The sequence below is a fragment of the Cynocephalus volans genome, chromosome 16 (assembly GCF_027409185.1).
Source record: "Cynocephalus volans isolate mCynVol1 chromosome 16, mCynVol1.pri, whole genome shotgun sequence".
NCBI lineage: Eukaryota > Metazoa > Chordata > Mammalia > Dermoptera > Cynocephalidae > Cynocephalus > Cynocephalus volans.
Genome location: NC_084475.1, coordinates 15249176 through 15268424, shown reverse-complemented (window position 1 = coordinate 15268424; position 19249 = coordinate 15249176). Strand labels below are relative to the sequence as shown.

At 48.7% G+C, this 19249-nt stretch overlaps 1 non-coding gene across 1 annotated transcript; it reads right to left on the bottom strand.

Moving 5' to 3' along the window:
* Nucleotides 1–3594: 3594 nt before the first annotated feature.
* LOC134365332 (small Cajal body-specific RNA 16) lies at nucleotides 3595–3780 on the bottom strand. Its single transcript, XR_010022037.1, has one exon. It is a non-coding gene; the product is annotated as a small Cajal body-specific RNA 16 (non-coding RNA).
* Between the last annotated feature and the right edge of the window lie 15469 nt (nucleotides 3781–19249).

Sequence of the window (19249 nt, the reverse complement as noted above, 5' to 3'; positions counted from 1 at the left end):
ACCCCAGATTGGTTGTGGAGCTGGGATTCAAAACCCAATGTGGAAAACGTGGATGCTTCTGCCTACCAGTGCTGAAGAGGTACCTTCTGGTCCATGTGAACCAAAGTGCTGCTATGCTCTTTAATTTCTGGAGAAACTTCCCACAGTGGCCAGGCCTCCCCTCTGCAGCTGTAGTTCCTTCAGATCATGGGTCAATTATATATCCAACTAAGGCTTACCTCATCATACTGAAATTACATTCTTGGCTTTGAGCAGACACTTAGCTGGGCCCGATCCTCTGGGACTTGGGATGGACGAGATGAGGACTGGGCTAGAGACCACCAAGTCAAGAGGTCCTATGAGCATGTCCAAAAACAAATACAAGCAAGGAGGACAGGCAGGCACTTTGGGTCTGGCATGGATAGGTCAGAAGTCCAAGATGGCCTTTCCACACCACATAAAAAGCGTGCATCTCTAATGCCCCAACCATAACGTGACAACAGCATGAGACGGTCAGCTGTTTGCACTACATGGATAGCCACAAACATGACAGGTAAAAACACAGGCGTTGGAGGCACATATGCTTTGTGCGCATAAATAGACGGCAAAACATTCCAAAGACAAGAGGCACTGGAGAGAATCCTGTTGTGATGGATGGCCCCACCCGCCTGGTGCCAGCAGTGTCCCCAGTCTCTGTTAACAATGTTCCCCTGGGATATGGGTGCAACTGGGAAGTGCTGATGGTGGTTCTGCTCCCACTGAGAACCCCTGGGCGAGAAGTGGAAAGGAATTAAGTTATGGGTACAGGGTTAGAAATGCACATGAGGAGGCAAAAGCAGCCACCAGTATCCATGATGCAACTCAACGTGATCAGTTCTGAGGCTGATGGTCATTTTCTGGCAAATTCTATGCAAAGTGAAGTGCTCCTTATTCTGAACGTGGGTACCACTACCCTGAACCACACCAGCCATGCCCCTTCCTGTCAGGACACAAACACAGTGGTCATCTCCCTGTGCGTATTCTCAACAGTCCATGTTCCTTAAGGAGGAGCAGTGCCCCCGGTGCTCATACTTCCTACAGCGAACTGCATCAGTGGCTCTGTAAGTCAGTCACTCTTTTCAGGACAGCATTGCCAACTGCGTATGTCAGAAGTAGAGGCTGCACACTCAGGCACATGGTCACCGGCCACAGAAACCACAAAGTGTATGAAAGGTCACCTTGGGCATTGACACCGTTTATTTATATCAATACAGAGTTTTAAGCAGGTCAACATCCAAAAAGTATGTGGTTAAGAATTAAACCAAACCTGGAAGGTCCTAAGCCAAAACAATTACATTCCAGGCACAACAGAAGTAGCAGAAACAAAATCAGATTTTCATTCAGCACACACACACACATCTTCCAGTAAACTAACCTGCAAAGAAAGTACACGTCATCAGTTTTTATCCTGCTTCACCAAGTCTGAATATTTAAAACTGCTGACACCATGAAATACTCTCCAAAATCTAAAGTCTTCCGTCCGCCCAGAACATGATGCGGAAGGTGCTCTGGGGATTATGTGCCATAAGGACCTTGTTTCTCTCCACCCCTTGTCCTTCCAAGTCTACAAGCATCGCTAGAGGCAAGGGCTGATCACCTCCCACACAAAGCCGTCACTGGGACTTCCTTACCATGGCTGTCCTCTGTACGCCACTACCTGTGGCTTTCCTCAGAAACCCGCCAGTAACAAAGCCATAATAATCCTGAACTGTGACATTCAAAGCTCCCTGCAAACCCACACCAACCTGCATATTCCTACTTGATTTTCCTTACCTTCCCCCTACCATGTATTTCCCCTGCGTGGGCCCCACTCGTGAGCTCCCCATGTCCCCAAGCAATTTCATGCTTCCGGCCTTTGGTCACATTTCATCAGCTGGAAACAGTCCTTACTTCCCCACGGGGTCAAATCCGCTGAGGGGCCCCACTGAAAACGCTCCTTCCTGTTATTCCGTGGCACTTACTGACATCTACACTAGGTTCTAAGCCTCTCAACACCAGGGACCATGCTTTTCTTTACATACTGCAGTGGATTGAATGTCCCCGACCCCCAAAGTCATTGAATGTAACTGCTTAGGGTAGGAAATCCTATTATGGTAATTAAAAGGTGGGGCCTTGCTTCTGAGGACCATGCCCTAGTAAACGGATTAATTATGGTGGTCAGTGGTGTGGTTCTGAGAGCTTTAAAATGAGAACATGTAAGAGTCTCTCTCTCTGCTCCACCATTCTGCCATGTTAGACCTCTGTGTCACTGTCACCACCAACAGGGCTTTCACCAGATATTATGTTCCCTGAACTTTGGACTTCCCAGCCTTCAAAACTGTAAGCAATAAACATTGTTTCTTTACAGATTACCCAGTTTTGGGTATTTTGTTATAAGCAAGAGAAACAGACTAATACACATACTCTCTGAGTCATATGATATAATGCTTTCACCATTGCAGGTACTTAAATGTGCTGAAGATGTCACTTCTCGATGTGTGTTGGCAACAAAACAAGCAAAGACAAGAGAAGGAAGGATGCTGCTTCATGAAGGAGCAGGCTAAATTACAGCCAAGAAAATAAACATTAAAAGTTCCAGTTACTATGTTTAAATCAACCTGAGGATTCTCCCCAGAGTGGAACCTGTCTCAACCTTTATCCAAGAATGGAAGATGTGCAGATGTAAAAAGCATCTGCATGCCATGATTCCCATAAAGGCCTCACTGCTCTCTCTAATGCCTTCCAGACCTGCGCTGCTGTCCAACGCGGAAGCCACTGGCCACACATGGCTATTTACATTAAAGTTAAAATTAAAAATTCAGTCCCTCAGTTGCGCTGGTCACAGTGCAAGTGTTCAGCAGCAACATGTACCTTGTGGTTGCTCTGAACAGCACAGATATGGACCATTTCTGCCATCGCAGAAAGATCTGTTGGACAGCACTGCTCTGTACATAGTGATCTTTTGAAATTAAAAGATTTTTGCACATGATCCTCTTGTTTAAAACTCATGCTGGTATCCCACTATTCTTGGGACAAAGACCAAAATCCTCACATGAACCACAAGGCCCTTTATGGCGTGGCTCTTCCCCACCGTTTCGGCTGCATTCCATACCATTTTCCACCTTGCTTTCTGGGCTACAATGGCTTTCTTTCAGTTCTTTCAACAGCCACATTTGCTAGGCCACTGGGCCTTTGTACATGCTGTCCCCTGGCCTTCCCAGCAAACTCCTGCTCATCCTTCAGAGTCCAGCTTAAGGGTCCCGTTTCAGAAAAGCCGTCCAGTCTCCACCAGGCTCCTTGTGATATATATTCTTATAGGACTATGCTTTCCTTCACAGCATTCACCTCGGCCTGAATTATACCCTCTTAAGTGTGATCATTAAACCTTGTCTTCCCAACTGGGCTGTAGCTCCCTGGTAACCAGGGACATGTCTGTTTTGTTCATCTCTGTGTCCCTAACACTTAGCATGGTGCCTGGCCAAAGTATCAACAAATATTTACTTAATGAAACAAAGGACATCAACATTGTCCACGGAATTTTCAAAACTATCGGCTCTGTGATGCTAACTACAGTTAGTTTTTTCTTGCAGCGTTAAGTCCTGTTTGCAGTATCATACATGATCATCAAACTGCTTCTAGAATGCTCACACCTGTTACTGCAAGCTCACAACCCAGGAAAGACGTCTCCTGGGAGTTTACTTTAGGTCAGGGTCGGGCTGCCTGGTACAAGGCTGCACCCACACCAGGCAGGTTCAACAACACAGGAGCCTTTCCCCAGACCCTCAGCTTGAGAACACTCCATGCTTTACATACCTGGGTCCCCCAAACTGAGATCACTCGGAAAGCTCCCATCGACGAGGAACATGAGGAAATCATCACCGCATCCCTTCGCCCAGTCGTCGGGGGCTGGTTCTTTCTCATTTCCTGTGGAAACCCTGAGGAAAAAGTAATACAACGTGCTCTAAAAGGACAAAAGTCACTCGATGCTTAGCACAATCCCCGGAAGCCGAGCGAACCCAGAGGGGACGCCCAGGCTCTTCGGCGGCCACAGCGCCTCCCACAACCCCTCCCTCCGATTTCGGTGGCCGCATTCCCTTTGTGTCCTCCCGTCCAAGCCCCACTGCTACAAGGAGCGTAATACCTGCAGTCCCAGCCCCGCGGAGAGCTCCGGTCACCCGGACCACGGCCGGTCAGGGCCTCCGGGCCCCCTACGGAGCTTCGTAACCGCCCCGGAGCGGGGCCCGACGCCGCGGGCTGGGCCGGTGGCAGTGCAGGCCGCGGCCAGGGCTGGCCCGCGTCGCCCTGCGGGCCGGGAGTCGGCGACAAGGAGGAGGGGAGAGTGGGTTCCCCTCGACCGGGACACAATACGGGTCTCAACTCGCTTCCCACCATCTTGGGCGGAAGCAGCCCGGAAACGCGATGCCGACCGGAAGTGTGGGCTTACCATTGAGACAGCAGCTAGAAGGCCGTCTTCGACTTTGAATCTGGGTCCTCCAAGGCGGTCTTAAAGGGACCGCAGCCAGAGAGGTGGGATGAATGGAGACTAGAGCCTTGGGCGTAGGGGAGGGCCCTAGAGCGAGGGAAGCAGAAGGGGCATCCCGTTTCTTGAAAGCCTTCTAGGTGCCTGGAGTCCTGAGTGCACTGTCCCATTACTCCTCATGCAGCTCTGGTGCTCCAGAAAGGCTGAGTTACTTCCCGAGCGCAGCCAGGACGTGGCAGAGCCGAGTTCAAACCCCAGTCCTTCTGCTCCAAACCCAGTGCTCTTTTCACCACCATCCCAGCTGGAAGGGAGAGAAAGCTCGGAGGGGCTACTTGACGATGAAGGCTGACTTTGCCTATTGGGACATTGGCCGAAACTCCTCTCCTCCCCCCTGATTCGGGGATATGAACCGTTGACCTTGGTTTTACAACACCGCACTCTAACCACTGACCTAACCGGCCAGCTGCACTAGTCACCTTATTCCTCCAAGAGATGAGCAGTTGGCAAATTCCCAAGAGTTCAATGTCACGACCAAGGAAGGATTTGCCGGGGCTGTGGGTATTACAGAACCTTGGAGGATATCAGAGATCACCACCTTCCTTGGCTTAAACCATTCACCAGCACTCTGCTTTCTGTAGCAGAGTCACAAACTAGCAGCGTGGCCCAGCTTGCCAGATGGCTTGCTTGATTCACAAGGGCTTGTGTGGAGTATGCATAAAGCAAATGTACTTCACAGGGCCTGGTTTTCCAAAGCCTTGCAGTTTCAAATATTGACCTTACAAAAAACAGGAAATTTTCTCCAGGCTATACATTCTCTGACATAAGATAAGAATCGTAACACAGTAAGGCTGCCGGCTCAAAGACAGACAGGTTACTAACTGATAGTAAAGTCACTGAAAAGCTGCTGGAGGGAGAAGGAATGTTTGCTAAGATCAAGCTTTTGTTAGTGGATTAACTTAATTGCATGTTACCAGCATCTATTGTTAAAACTTATTAAACCGTGCTTAGCAAAACTCCACCAGTGTCTCTTCCTGTAACATGCTGGTCTGGAGAATAAATTCAGGAAGAGAACCCCAATTCGTGGTTAAATTCCCAAATGGAAGCAATGCCTCACTGTTGAGGGCGATGGGAGATTAACCCCTTTTTGAGGCTTCTCACTGCTCAGAAGAGATGGGCTTTGAGTAATCTTTGGCAGCTCCATCACCAAGGGGGAAAGGGGTGACAAATCTGTGGGAGGCAAAGCAACAGGTTTGGGTTTGTTTTATGCCATTAGGTGGGGCAGTGCTCTCTGGTTTGCCACAGGCCCTCTCCAGGTTTCTGGACATGCGTCTGGGTTTCTAGCCACTCCTTGAGGTTTCAGGTCCCTCGTTTATGTCCTCCCCTAGAGGAATTTTACTGTTGCCAGTTAGACCTATTTTCAGCACCAACATGGGAGAAATGAGACCACAAAGGGCTGGCTCCTGCAAATCCAGTGGCTGGGCATGCTCAGTGGAGAGGGGTATGTAACCCTGGTAGCTGAATGCCCTTCCACTACAGGAGCTAGAGAGCACAGAATATTCTCAGATATGTCTGGTGCCTGTGATAGGATTTGACCCATGAACATGCTCCAAGAAGAGACCAGCTGAGCATGTGGAAGACTATGTCACACAACTGGGAACCACCCTTTTTATTGAATATTCATTAGACAGTGAAACTATAAAAGCCAGATGACAGCAGAAGGCAGGGCTGGTGCTCACTGTCCTGGAGGGATCCTGCATTCTGCCTGTGGAGTGTGTATTTCTGTCTCTTTGTATCAAACTTACCTTCAGGGAGCAGCTGCTCCGTCTCTTGAGCCAGCCTGCACTCAGTACTGAACTTTAACTTGTGTATTGCTTGCTTTTGTGTTAAACTTGGTGTGAGCCCTGCTCAGTCTCTGGACCTATGCCACTCTCTCTCTCTCTCTCCCCCTCTCTGTCAGATCTGTAACTCTTCTTTGTTACGTTGAAGCTGTTCTCACTTTGTCCTGTGACTCCACTCTTGAATTCTTTCTTGTGGCAGAGTCAAGAACACACCACAGGAAAGGTGGGAGGATGGGGTGGGTTGAGACTGACTACTGGGACCCCCCCAGACATCAGTCGGTGCTTCTCAAGTTGTGTGATCTCTCACACCAGCACCACCTGTGAGTGACCAACCAGTACCTCCCTGTTTTCTCTGTCCCCTGCGTGGGCAAAGTGTGATCATCTGTCCCTACTAAAAATTTAGCAAACAAACACCCTGCCCTAGAAGTCTCCCTCTATGAAATTCAATGCATCTAATTATTGTTTCCACGACTCTGTTATGCCTTTAAAAACAGGAGTTTTATAGTTTATGTGGCTTTTTCCTACTCATTGTGTTGAGCATTGGGCTGTTGCAACTTCTATATCCTCATGAGAAGCTAAAGTCATTGCACATTTGTTTTTTAACAGCTTTTATTGAGATAAAATGTACATGCCATACAATTCACCATTTAAAGTGTGTGATTTGATGGATTTTAGTACAGTCAGAGTTTTGCAATCATCGAGCAATTGCAGAACACTTTCATTACTCCAAAACTAAATCCCTCAGTCATCATCCCCAATTATTCCATCCCCTCCAACCCCAGGCAACCATTAATCTACTTTATTTTCCTACAAATATCCTCATTTAGGACATTTAATAAAAAGGGTATCATACATTATGGGGCACTTTGTGACCGGCCTCTTTCACTCAGCATAATGTTTTCAAGGTTCATGCAAAGTTGTAGCATGTGTCAGTTCTCCAGTGCTTTTTATGACTGAATGTTTATTTACATGGATATTCCACATTTTGTTTGTTCATTGATCAGTTCATGGACACTTGGCTAGTTCTACCTTTGGACTGTTGTGAATAATGCTGCAATGACCATTTATATTCAAGGTTTTGTGTGGATGCATGGTTTTATTTCTCTTGGCATATACCTAGAAGTGGAATTGCCTCATCATATGCTAACTCCTCACTGAATCATTCGAGGAACTTTCAGCCTGTTTGCAAAGTGGCTGCACCATTTTACAGTTTTCCCAATCGTGTGTGAAGGTTTTAATTTCTCCATATCCTTACAACACGGTTTTTATGCATCTTTGTGATTATAGCCATGGTAGTGGGTGCGAAGTTATATCTCATTGTGGATTTGATTTGCATTTCTCTGATGACTACTGATGTCAACCATCTTTTGATGTGCTTATTGGCCATATATATGTTTTCTTTAGAAAATTATGTATTCAGATTTTTTGCCAATTTAAAAAACTGGGATATTTATCTTTTTATTATCAAGTTGTAATTGTTTTCTTATATATTCTGGATACAAACTCCTTCTAAGATATAAGATTTGTAAAACTTTTCTTCAATTCTGTGGTTTTCTTTTCACTTTCTTAGTGGCATTATTTGAACCACAAAAGTTTTAAATTTTGATAATGTTCAGTTTATCCATTTTTTCTTTGTTGCTTGTGCTTTTGATGTCACGCCTAGAAAACCATTGCCTAATCTAAGATCATGAAGATTTGAACTTACGTGTTCTTCTGGGACTTTTATAGTTTGAGTCCTCCCAGCTGGGTTTTGAGACATCCGAGGAGAAAGGCTGCTGGGACCCAGAGCTCATGCTGGGAGGAAGGGGGTGCTGTGGGGTGAGAGGAAGAGCATCTGGTGAGCAGGAGTGACCTGGATGGGACCCAGCTGGGAGGGGGCAGCTATGCTCCCGGGATCAGTGAAGGGACCCTCGAGGAAGGGGGTGAGTGGAGAAGTGTCTGGAGGACTGGGTGGGTGTCTTTGGAAGTGGTTTCTGAGATGAGAAAGTCTGGGACAGAGCTGTGAGGAGCCTGGAAAGGGACCGTGAAGTGTTACACTCTCCCCTGCTGTCCGTTGCTCACCCACCTCCTGAGCCCTGGAGTCCTATGCCCCCGGGTCAGGGGTTGAACTGGCACAGGAGGGTCCATGTCAGGGGCTGGAGAGCAGCCTCTCTGCTCTGCTGGGTGCCACGAATTCTGTGACAACCACTATTCAAGGGTGACACAGGAGCTCTATGGGCAACAAGCGAGAGCCCCCCCATTTCCCCAAGGGGTGCCCCTCCCTGGGGTGGGCGGGGCCAGCGATCACAGCTTTCATTGTGACTCCTCCCTTCCTTGTGTTCTGGCCACACCCCCATTAGCTTCATCTTTCTCATCCACCAATGGGCTGTGAGCATTGAGGCCACGCCCACTTCACTGTTGCCTCATGCCTGAGCTCCCACCAGCTCTGGCTCAGTTGCACATCTGCGCTGTCAGCTGAAGGAAGAGGATGATGGTGATGCAGCCCACTTTCTGTTACCCTGCCCTGAGATGTCAGAGGAAACTCGACAGAGGAAAAAGGTATGGCATGTTGGGTCGAAGGCCCCAGACCCAGCCCGAAGCCCCTCTGCTGGCAGGACAGGGGCAGGACTCTGTGTACTTCTGAGGTACATGGGGCTTGCCCCTCTGCACCTCTTGACTCCCCTCACCAAACTCTTCTCAGCCACCCCTGTCCCCTTAGCAGCCCAGCCCCTGCCCTCGCCAGGCACCTGGCCTTTGACCTGATGAGCCAGTCCCCCAAGTGTTTTCACCCTCTTTCCACTTTCTCTCTGGTCATGGCACAAATTTCCTTTCGGAAGGGTACTCAGGACAAGGGGACTCAGGACCGAGAGAGGTTTCTGGCTCTCTCAGTTCCTTCACTTAGACATTGACAAACTGAAAAGCCTACACCTCACCAGTGGGCTTAAAATGTAGACCAATATCTCAGGGTGGCAATTGGAGAATGGATTTGGTTTGGTTTTGTCCCAGGTTTCTACTCTCTAGAGACACTTTACAATTTATTTCTGAGTCTGTACCTCACGTTAGAATTCTCTAGGGTTCTGGGACCAGAGCGCCTTTCAGTCAGTGCTCTCTGGAGGGAAATGTGTTTATTTTCTGTGGAACAAATCCTGGACAACTGAACTTCACAGCTGGAATCTTGCCCAAATCATTTGAATCTGGGGTGCCACAGTATTCATAGGGGGCATCTTTCTGAGGCATCAGATTTGCTTGATTTTTTTGAGAGAGAAAAAACCTACTAATGTACTTAGGGGTGACTTTCGCCTAGATTTGTAAGATCATAATAGACCTCTCTCTGAAATGATGCTTGGGTTGTCCTCTTTTTGTTAGGTCCCCAGATCCCTAGGGGTGTGCACTCACTGACTTCTGCCATTAGGATACATTGATGTAAATGTCTGAGAAGTGCTGGTGTGCAGCTCTGTCAGCTCTGTAGGAGAGGACCCCAATGTCTGTTTTGAATTTTGCCACCTGGAAGCTGCTGATTCATGATAAAGCCCCAGAAGACTGAAGTTAAATTCCATTATTGCCTTTTTAAAGTCATATTATCAATCCATTTCTTCCGCCGTTTCATGATCATCACTACACCTTATAGGGTTGCTGGTGGCATTAAATCAGATGGTATAAGTAAGAATATTTTGTAAAAACTGTAAGAACAGGGGCTTAGAGTTCTGAATATGACTGCTTTTCCTTTTCACAGTTAAGAGATTACCAACAGAGAAACAACCCTGGTGATCCTCCAGGAGCAAAGAACAAAGTGAAAAGTGCCAGTAGCCCTGATTCAACCACTTCTAGGGGTTGCCAGTTGCCTAAGGAGGTGAGTCTTGGCTGGTCAGGTTCCTGGGAACAAAGGGCTCAAGGGGCAGTAGGGGGTAATGGTAAGAAGTGTCAGGGACTGGTTAAGAAGTCTGGGTGTGTATCCTGCCTCTCCCTCTGCTAGGGATATGATTTAGGACTCTTCTCTGAGCTTCTCCCTTGAAGCTGTGCACACAAAGATGGACACCGAGCTTGGCTGTCTCATTGGAGCCTGCTGCAGGAAGCACAGGATGATGTTGATAACACCAAGGCCCAGGGCTCCATCCCTGTACTGGCCACCACCAAAAAAAAAAAAAAAAGGTACAGGATGAGAGCTGCTCGGGAGGGGAGGGACCTTGAGAAGTGGGCAGAAAGGGGCTACAGGAGGAGGGCCTGGTCCAGGTCAGGCAGGAAAGAAACTTTTGCCATTTGATGGGGAAGAAAGGACGTCAGGGGGCTTAGCCATTGAGGGGGACAGCGTGTCTCCATATGCGCTCTCATCTCTTGTAGCCCACATCATACATCAGTGGGGAGGCCTTTGTGACTTCAGTGGGGAGGCCTTGTGACATCAGTTTGTGTGAAGGAGCACCTGTTTGGCTTTTCTCCCAAAGGCTCAGATTTGGACCACTGATGTCTTAATGTCCGAAAAGGCACAGTTACAGAGAGCCCTGGCCAATGGTCACCATGCAGTCTGGCAGAAAGCAGGTGCAAATCTGGGCACCCTTCCCCCCTCAACCTGGTGCCTGGCAGGCCTTTGGAGGAGCCATTTGGGCTCTGTCTTGACCTCTGTTGTTCCAGGGGAGTGTGAACATCTGACAAGCTCCCTGTGCTCATGAGAGCAACAGAAAAAAGAGCTGCGGTGGAATCTGACTGCTGTCTCCATGTGGCAGAAGGAGGACAAGATGGTGAGACCAGCCCCCTACAGTCATGCTTGTACCTCCACCCCAGGGGAAAAAATGGCCTTAGAGCATTAGATAGACCTGGATGTTCACATCCTGGCTGTAAGTGATCTTAGCACTTTGTATTTCATCTACAAAATGGAGATAATACTAGTAATTCCCTCCTATGGTGGTTGTGAGGATTCAATGGATTGTTAGCATGGTGCCTGGTGACGCACTCAATACAGAGTCAAATGCTGGTGATGACAGTCATAACAATGGCAACATGACCCAATATCCCTGGGCCTCTGTCAGCCAGCTGTAAATCAGATCTCTTTCCCTGCCTCTTCCATGCTTATTGAGTTCTTAGGAAAACCAACTGATATGGCTTTGCGTTGCTTTACCCCCAAGGATTTGTCACCCCACTTCCCCTGGGTGACAGAGATGCAAAGGATTACTCAAAGCCCATCTCTACTGAGCAGTGAGAGGCCCCGAAGTGGTTAATCTCCCTTTGGGATGCTCAAGCAAGAGCCATCCCTTCCTTGGGAAATTAACCCTGAATTGTGGTTCTCTCCCTGCATTTATTTTCCAGACCAGGAAGTTACAGGAAGAGAACAAAGATGGGGTTATAGTTTAATGATGTAGGCTGCTAACTTTCAGTGAAGATGACATTCCAGCGAGGCAATCAAGTGGTCCTATCAACGCAAGCTTGATCTTAGCAAACATTGCTTCTTACATCAATTTCTCAGTATCTTTACATAACAATCAGTAACTAGTCTGTCTTTGAGCCAGCAACCTGCTGTGCCACAATTCATTGTCTTACACCAGAGACTTACAGCCTGAGGAGAATTTCCTGTCCTTGCAAGGTCAATATTTGAAACTACAAGGCTTTGGAAAACCAGGCCCTGTGAAGTACATATGCTTTTTAGTATATTCCACAAACTGAGATCATGGGCTTGGAAATGCCTTGAAAAAGATGTCAAGTGTAATTCAGGGGGAGGAAATGTTACTGCCGAATGGGTACTATAGGTGTCAGTGTTAGTGCACCCCGACTACATCTTCTCCCTGCTGAATCCTGACTTCACCTTTCTGTATTTGCAGTCCTCCCACGACTTGATAAAAGAGTGAGATGCTCTCCACCTGCACATGGAGTATGACAGGTAGGAGGGGGAAGGTGGATGGCAGGTCTGGGGGGCCTCAGCATGGGGGATGGGGTGGGAGGTGGGAGGGTTACAGGTGAGCACAATGAGGTGGATGCACAGGTTTCGACATGTGCAGAGCCAAGCAAGCTCTGGTCCCAGCTGTGCCAGTGACTCACATGTGGCCTCAGACAATTCATGTCCACTCTCTGGACTGGTACTTGTGACTCTTGGTTCCTGGGGTCCCCTTCCCATGCCGTGGTCCTCTGGTTGTGTGTCATAGTCACTGCATTGATCACCAAAGTGGTCCGTTCTGTTCCTCATTCTTTCCATTCTCCACCACCTCTGGCCACAGGAACAATGATGTGGACCGCAAGTGTCGCCAGTCCCAACTGAAGGGGAAGCTTCAGGTCCTTGTGATGGAGAATGTGGCCTTGCAGCTCCCTATGGAAAAACTTGAGACATCCAAGCTCCTGCCACAAGAAGTGAGTGGCTGCAGCACAGGGTTTTGGTTTTATGGGGGTGGGAGTAGAGAGAAGGTGGCAGCCTGTCCGTTCTGCAGCCACTCCCTCCATGGCTCACGCCCCTGTCTCTGGGCAGGTGCACACTTCGAGGGAGGGGCATGGCCTGAGTCACATCCAGGAGCCAGAGACATGCTTGGCTGATATACGCAGGTGGACAGGTAAGCTGGGACTGGGGTGGCCTAGGGGCACGTGAGAGAAGAGAACGAGGTGTGTGCCAGCAGATGGCAAGTCTGCTCGCCTGAGCCTCTGTGTCCCCCATCTGCAAAGAGGGGTGGGGTGCCCATTGTCAGCGACCCACAGTTGTCTTCTGCACAAGAATGTGAAGAACTCTGTTTGAAAGTGGTTTGTATGATTGACCGTCATCTGGCCATAAGGAATGATTAGCCAGGAAGCCATGGTCTGGGGTGAGGAGCCTGAATTAGCAGCTACGGGTCAAGAAGAGGGTTTTGTGAAGCTCCAGAGACCAGAGGCCCTTCTCATCCAATTCCTTTCTCAGCAGAGCCTCCATCCCTGAAGCCTCCAGCAGGGCCCAGTGAGGAAGAACGGTGGCTGCAGGTGGAGGCTGAGCAGCTGGAGAGCCTGGTGGGTCAGTTCCAGGCTCAGGTAAAGGACAACGAGGGTCTGAACCACCTGAACCAGGAGCAGGAGAAGCAGCTTCTGGAGCTGGGTTGGGCTCCTGGGCTCTGAGGCAAGCAGCCCAGGCAAGTGCTGGAGGGCATGCAGCGCCACTACACCACCACCAGCTGCCTGCTGTCCCAGGCCCGTGAACTCCAGGAGCATGTGGCTAAGCTGTAGACTGGCCTCATCAGGCTGGTGTCCCACCCGCCCTGCCAGCCTGCCCTCCACCCTCAACCCTTGGGCCTTTGTTTCCCCACCTGTAAAATGGGGTGGTGGAGGCCTCACCTGAAATGGTACCTAGGAAGACACCTTGTGAGCCAGTGTCCTGTGCCCCCTTCCCTGTGCCATGGGTCTCCATCTGCATCAGGTGGCCACTGATTGCTTCTCTCCACCCAGACCAATTAGAACAAGGAGGTCACCAGTGCACTGCAGTCGGGGCAGCATGCGAAGATGGGGCTGGCTGAGAAGTTGGACCAGAAAAAAAACCTGAAGTAAGAAAAAAAGAGGAAAACACCAAGATGAAGGAGAAAACACCCAAAAGAAGAACAAAATACCCAAAAAAGTACAAAATACCCATAAAAGGAAGAAAACACCCAAAAGAAGAAGAAAACAACCAAGAAAGGAAGAAAACCCCAAGCAGAAGAAAACAGACAAAATAGGAAAACATCCCAAAGAAGAAGAAATTACTACATACCAAATGAAGAAAAAAACCACAAAGAAGTAGAAAACACCTAGAACAAGAAGAAAACACCCCAAACAGAAACACCCCAGCAAAAAGAAGAAAACCACAACATAAGAAGAAACTCCCCCCAAAGAAGACAACCTGAACAAAAAGAACCCAAGAGAAGGGAGAAAAATCTCCCCCAAATAAGAAAACCCCAGCAAAAGAAGAAACCTCTCCAAAAGAAAACCCTAAAAAAAGAATAGCCCCATAAAAGAAGAAAAAAAAAAAACACCCCAAATAGAACAAAATCCCAATGAAAGTAAAAGTCCAACAGAAAGAAGAACCCCCCAAAAGAAAAAAAAAGCCCCCAAAGAAGAAAAAAACCAGAAAACCTCAAGAAAAAGAAAATCCCAACAGAAAGAAAACCCCAACCAGGAAACACCCCAAAAGAAGAAAACCCCAGCAAAAAAACCACCACAACATAAAGAAGAAACTCCCCCAAAAGAGAAAAGCCCAAAAGAAGACATCCTGAACAAAAAGAACACAAGAGAAAGAAGAAAAATCTCCCTCAAATAAGAAAACCCCAGCAAAAGAAGAAACCTCCCCAAAAGAAAACCCTAAAAAAAGAAAACTCCCATAAAAGAAGAAAAACAAAAACCCAAACAGAACAAAATCCCAATGAAAATAAAACTCTAACAGAAAGAAGACTCCCCAAAAAGAAAAAGATCCCCCCATGAAAACAAGAAAAACACCAAAAAACCCTAAAAGAAGAAAAAACCCAGAAAAGAAAGCCCCAAGAAAAAGAAAATCCCAACAAAAAGAAAACACCCCAAGAAAACCCCAGCAAAAAGAAGAAACCCAAATAAAGAAAACCAAAAACTCCCCAAGAATAAAACTCCCACAATAACAAGAAAACCCTAAGAAACCCCCCCCAAAAGAACCACCCCCTAAAAATAGAAACCACCCCCAAAGGAAAAACCTATTGAAGAGAAGAAAACCCCCCCAAAAAGTGAACCAAAACAAAAAAGGAGAGGACAAAAAAAAGGATAAAAAAATACACACACACACAAAAACCCCAGAAATATAACAAAGAAGAAAAATTGTAAAAAACCAGAGAGAAAAAACAAACAAGAAAAAGAAAAAAGAAAAAACATAAAAGAAAAACCAAAAATAAAAAAATAGGAAAAAAAAGAAAAAAAAACAACAAAAAAAGAAAGCAGCAGGGTGCCCTTCCCAGTAGTCCAGCCTCCCCTCTGGGGCCTGTAGGGGAAGACCAGTACAATTGGTCCCTTGGGTATGCAAGGCCAGGGGTCCCTAGGGTCAGGCCAGGGGGGTCTTTAGTGCCAGGGCAGGCCAAGGAAGCACTTAGGGCAGGCCTATGAGGCCAGAGGTGGCGTTAGTGGGAGGCCAGACCAGGCCAGGGTGGCCCTTCACACCAAGAAAGGCCAAGGGATTCCTGGACAGGCCAGTCAAGGGGGCACTTAGGCAGTGCCTTTAGTGGCAGGGTGGCCCTTATGGCACTGCCCCAGTAGGGGCAGACCAGTAAAGAGGGGCCACATGGCAGGCCAGGCCAGTGGGTTCCTTGGGCAGAACAAGACAGGCCAGCCATTAGTGGTAGGAGGCACTTGGCAGCATGCCTGGCCAGGGCAGGCCTTAGTGGCAGGCGAGGGCACAGGGGCCCTAGGGGCAGCCCAGGCCATGGGGGCACTTAGCAGAAAGCAAGCCAAGACAGGACTTGCCAGGGTGGTCCTTGGCTCTGGGCCAGTATGGGCCAGGTGGGCCCATAGTGCAAGGCCTAGCATGCTAGGGGTGCATTAGGGGCAGGCCGGGCAGGGACAGAGGAGTCTTAGGAGCAGGCAAGGCCAGTCTAGAGGGTCCCTAGAGGCAGGCTGGCCCAGTGGGTCCCTAAGGGCAGACCAGCCAGCTGGACCGCTTGGTGTGAGGCCAGGCCAAGGAAGCACACAGGGCAGGCCTGCCAGGCCAAAGGGTCCCCAGGGGGGCCAGTCTGGGTCAAGGAAGCACTTGGAGTAGGTCTGACAGGTCCTTAGCAGAAGGGGGACCTCAGCGGCAGGGAGGCCCTGAACAGTAGGCCTGGACATGGAGGCCCTTAGCACCAAGTGTGCTTGGCCAGGCAGGCCCTTAGTGCCATCCCAGGACAGGGAAGCTCTGAGGCAGTGGGGGTCTCGTACAGGCCTGGCCAGGACCACCCTCAGTGGCAGTGGGGCCATTAAAAGGAGGCCTGTCCAGGGCAGCCCTTAGTGGCAGGCCAGGAAACGCCAGAGGTGCTCCTAGTGGCAGGGCAGGTGGGGGGCCAGGGACTCTCTTAGAGGCAGAACAGACCAGGCCAAGGGGGTCCTAGGGGGGCTCTTTCTCTCTTTCTTTCTCTTTCCCTTCCTTCCCTTCCTTCCTTTCTTTCCCTTCCCTTCCTTAGACAAAAGGGCTGGTGGTGTATTTGATGTTGAATCCTGATACAAGTTCTGATTTGCCATCTGTTAGGTGGAATGGGGCTTGGCTGTTTTCTGCTAGTGTTGAAAGGAATCATATCATGGCTGGAGGCCATGACGGGAGGATCAATCGTGTAAATTCTTCAGTGGTGATAAGGGAGGGTTGGTAGGGTGTAGGATCTATTTACAAGTAGGACTGATATGAGGATGATGGCTAGGGTGACTTCGTATGAAATTGTTTGGGCTACTGCTCAGAGGGGCCGATTAGGGCGTATTTGGAGTTTGAAGCTCATTCTTATCAGAGGATTGAGTAGACGGCTAAGCTTGAGGTGGCAGGATGAACAGCTCTCCCATGTTTAGGTTGGCTAGGGGGTGGGGTATTGGTCGTGGCTCCCACGTGGTGAGTGCTAGAGTGAGGGCTCGTGTGGGTGCAATGATGTCAAGAGAGGTGGCTGATGTTAGGGGCCCGAGCGGTTCTTTGGTGGAAAGTTTAATTGCATCGGCGAAAGGTTGGAGGAGACCGTAGGGGCCAGTGATGTTGGGTCCTTTGTGAAGCTACATAAGGCCGAGCATTCTCCGTCCTACGAGAGTGACGAATGCCGTGGTGAGTATGACGGGGTGATGGGTAGGAGCATGTAATGGCGTGCATGGTGTTAGGAAGGGGAGTTGAACCTCTGACTGTAAAGTCTTAAGCTTTATGCAATTGCAGGGCTCTGCCATCCTAACGAGCCCTGCTCTGGGGCGGGGCGTGTGGGGATGGGCTGAGTTGAGTTTATATCACTCATCGGGGTTGGAGGCACTTTTTGAAGTGGGCCTTGTATAATCTTGTCCTTTCGTACTGTGAGAAGTGCAGAAATAGAAACCAACCTGGACTGCTCCAGTCTGAACTCAGATCACGTTGGACTTTAGTCCTTGAACAAATGAATCTTTATGGCAGCTGCAGCCTTAGGATGTCCTGATCCAACTTCGAGTTCGTGAACACCATTGTCGACAGGAACCCTGAAACAGAATTGCGCTGTCATCCCCAGGGTAACTTGTTCCGTTGATCAAATTGTTTGCGGTCAATGGGTGATTGTGTCGCTTTAACTGGTTGGTCTAGGTCACAGTCATTAAGAGGTTTTATTTCGCTCCGAAGTCAACCCAACCGAACCTTCTAGCTCAGAGAGTTTTGTGGTGTTGCCTGGGTTAGGTTTGTATTGTTTTGCTTGAGCCAGTTAATTCAAGCTCCATGGGGTCTTCTCGTCTTATTTTTATGTCCCCGCCTCTCACCGGGAGGTCAGTTTCACTGGCTGGAAGCAGGAGACAGTGAAACCCTCGTGTGGCCTTTCATAAAAGTCCCTAATTAAGGAACAAAAGTTGGTGTCACCTTTGCATGGTCAGGATGCCGCGGCTATTGAACTGTGTCCCTGGGCAGGCAGCGCCTCGAATCCTCGGAATGCTGGAGGTGACGCTTTGGGTAAACAGGTGGGGTTTGTCGTTGCCGAGTTCCTTCTGCTTCTTTGCATCTTGTCTTCACGCAGCCTGTGTCGGGTTAACAACGGAAGGTACAGGTGGCTTTGGTTGGACAATTCTGACTGGGTTGTTATCAGTGGGCGTCCGATCTGATACAGGCTCCTGCGGGGAGAACAGGGCTCTTGTTACTCACATGAACAGCATCTCTTCTGTGTAGACACAGATGGATCCAGTTGGGTGTTAGGAGTTTGGCGTGAATGATGTGGAGTAAGTTTTGTCATCATTGAACTTGAACACTTTCTTAGTTGGTGGCTGCTTTTAGGCCAACAGTGGATGGCTGGTGGCCGCTCTCTATAGGGGGCTGTGCCCCGTGTCTACAGAGCTGCGCCCATTTAGACTAACATTGGAATTTACACTTAGAGTAGGATGTGCTTTAGGTAAATCTAAAGTTGAACCGAAATTCTGTGCTGGACAAGCAGCTGTCACCAGGCTCAGCTGGCTTTTCACCTCTGCTTGTAGGTCTCGTCTCTACTTTGTCACACAGATGGGTTTGTCCTTATGAACTCCCTGAGTAGCTCATCTGGTTTTGGGGTTTTTGGCTAAAGTTCTCTTTTTCAAAGTTATTCTAGTTAATCCATTACTAACTTCCTTCCCTACCTTCCCTTCTTTACTTTCTTTCTTTCCTCCCTTCTTCCCTTCCCTGCTCTCCCTTCCTTCCTGCCTCATCTTTCTTCCTTCCCTCACAGCCTTTTATTTTCTTTCCTTCTTTCTTTTTCTTTCTTTCTTTCTTTCTTTCTTTCTTTCTTTCTTTCTTTCTTTCTTTCTTTCTTTCTTTCTTTCTTTCTTTCTTTCTTCTTTCCTCTTTGTTTGTTTGCTTGTTTGTTTGTTTCTTTCTTTCTTTGTTTCTTTCTTTCTTTTCTTTATTTCTTTCTTCTTTCCTTCCTTTCTTCCTTTTTTCTTTCCTTCTTTCTTTCTTTCTTTCTTGGAGTCCCTATGGTCTCCAGGCCAGGGGAGCCCTTACTGGAAGTCCAGGTGAGGCCAGAACAGGGGGTTACTTAGAGGCAGGTCATTCGGGCCAGGGGGGGCCATAGGTGGGCTCTTTTCTTCCTGCCTTTCCTGCCTTCCTGCCTTCTCTCCTTCTTGCCTTCCTTTCCTCCTTTCCCTCCCTTCCCTGCCTTCCTGCCTTCCTGCCTTCCCTGCCTTCCTGCCTTCCTGCCTTCCTGCTTTCCTGCCTTCCCTGCCTTCCTGCCTTCCCTGCCTTCCCTGCCTTCCCTGCCTTCCTGCCTTCCTGCCTTCCCTACCTTCCCTGCCTTCCCTGCCTTCCTGCCTTCCCTGCCTTCCCTGCCTTCCCTGCCTTCCTTGCCTTCCTGCCTTCCTGCCTTTCCTGCCTTCCTGCCTTCCTGCTTTC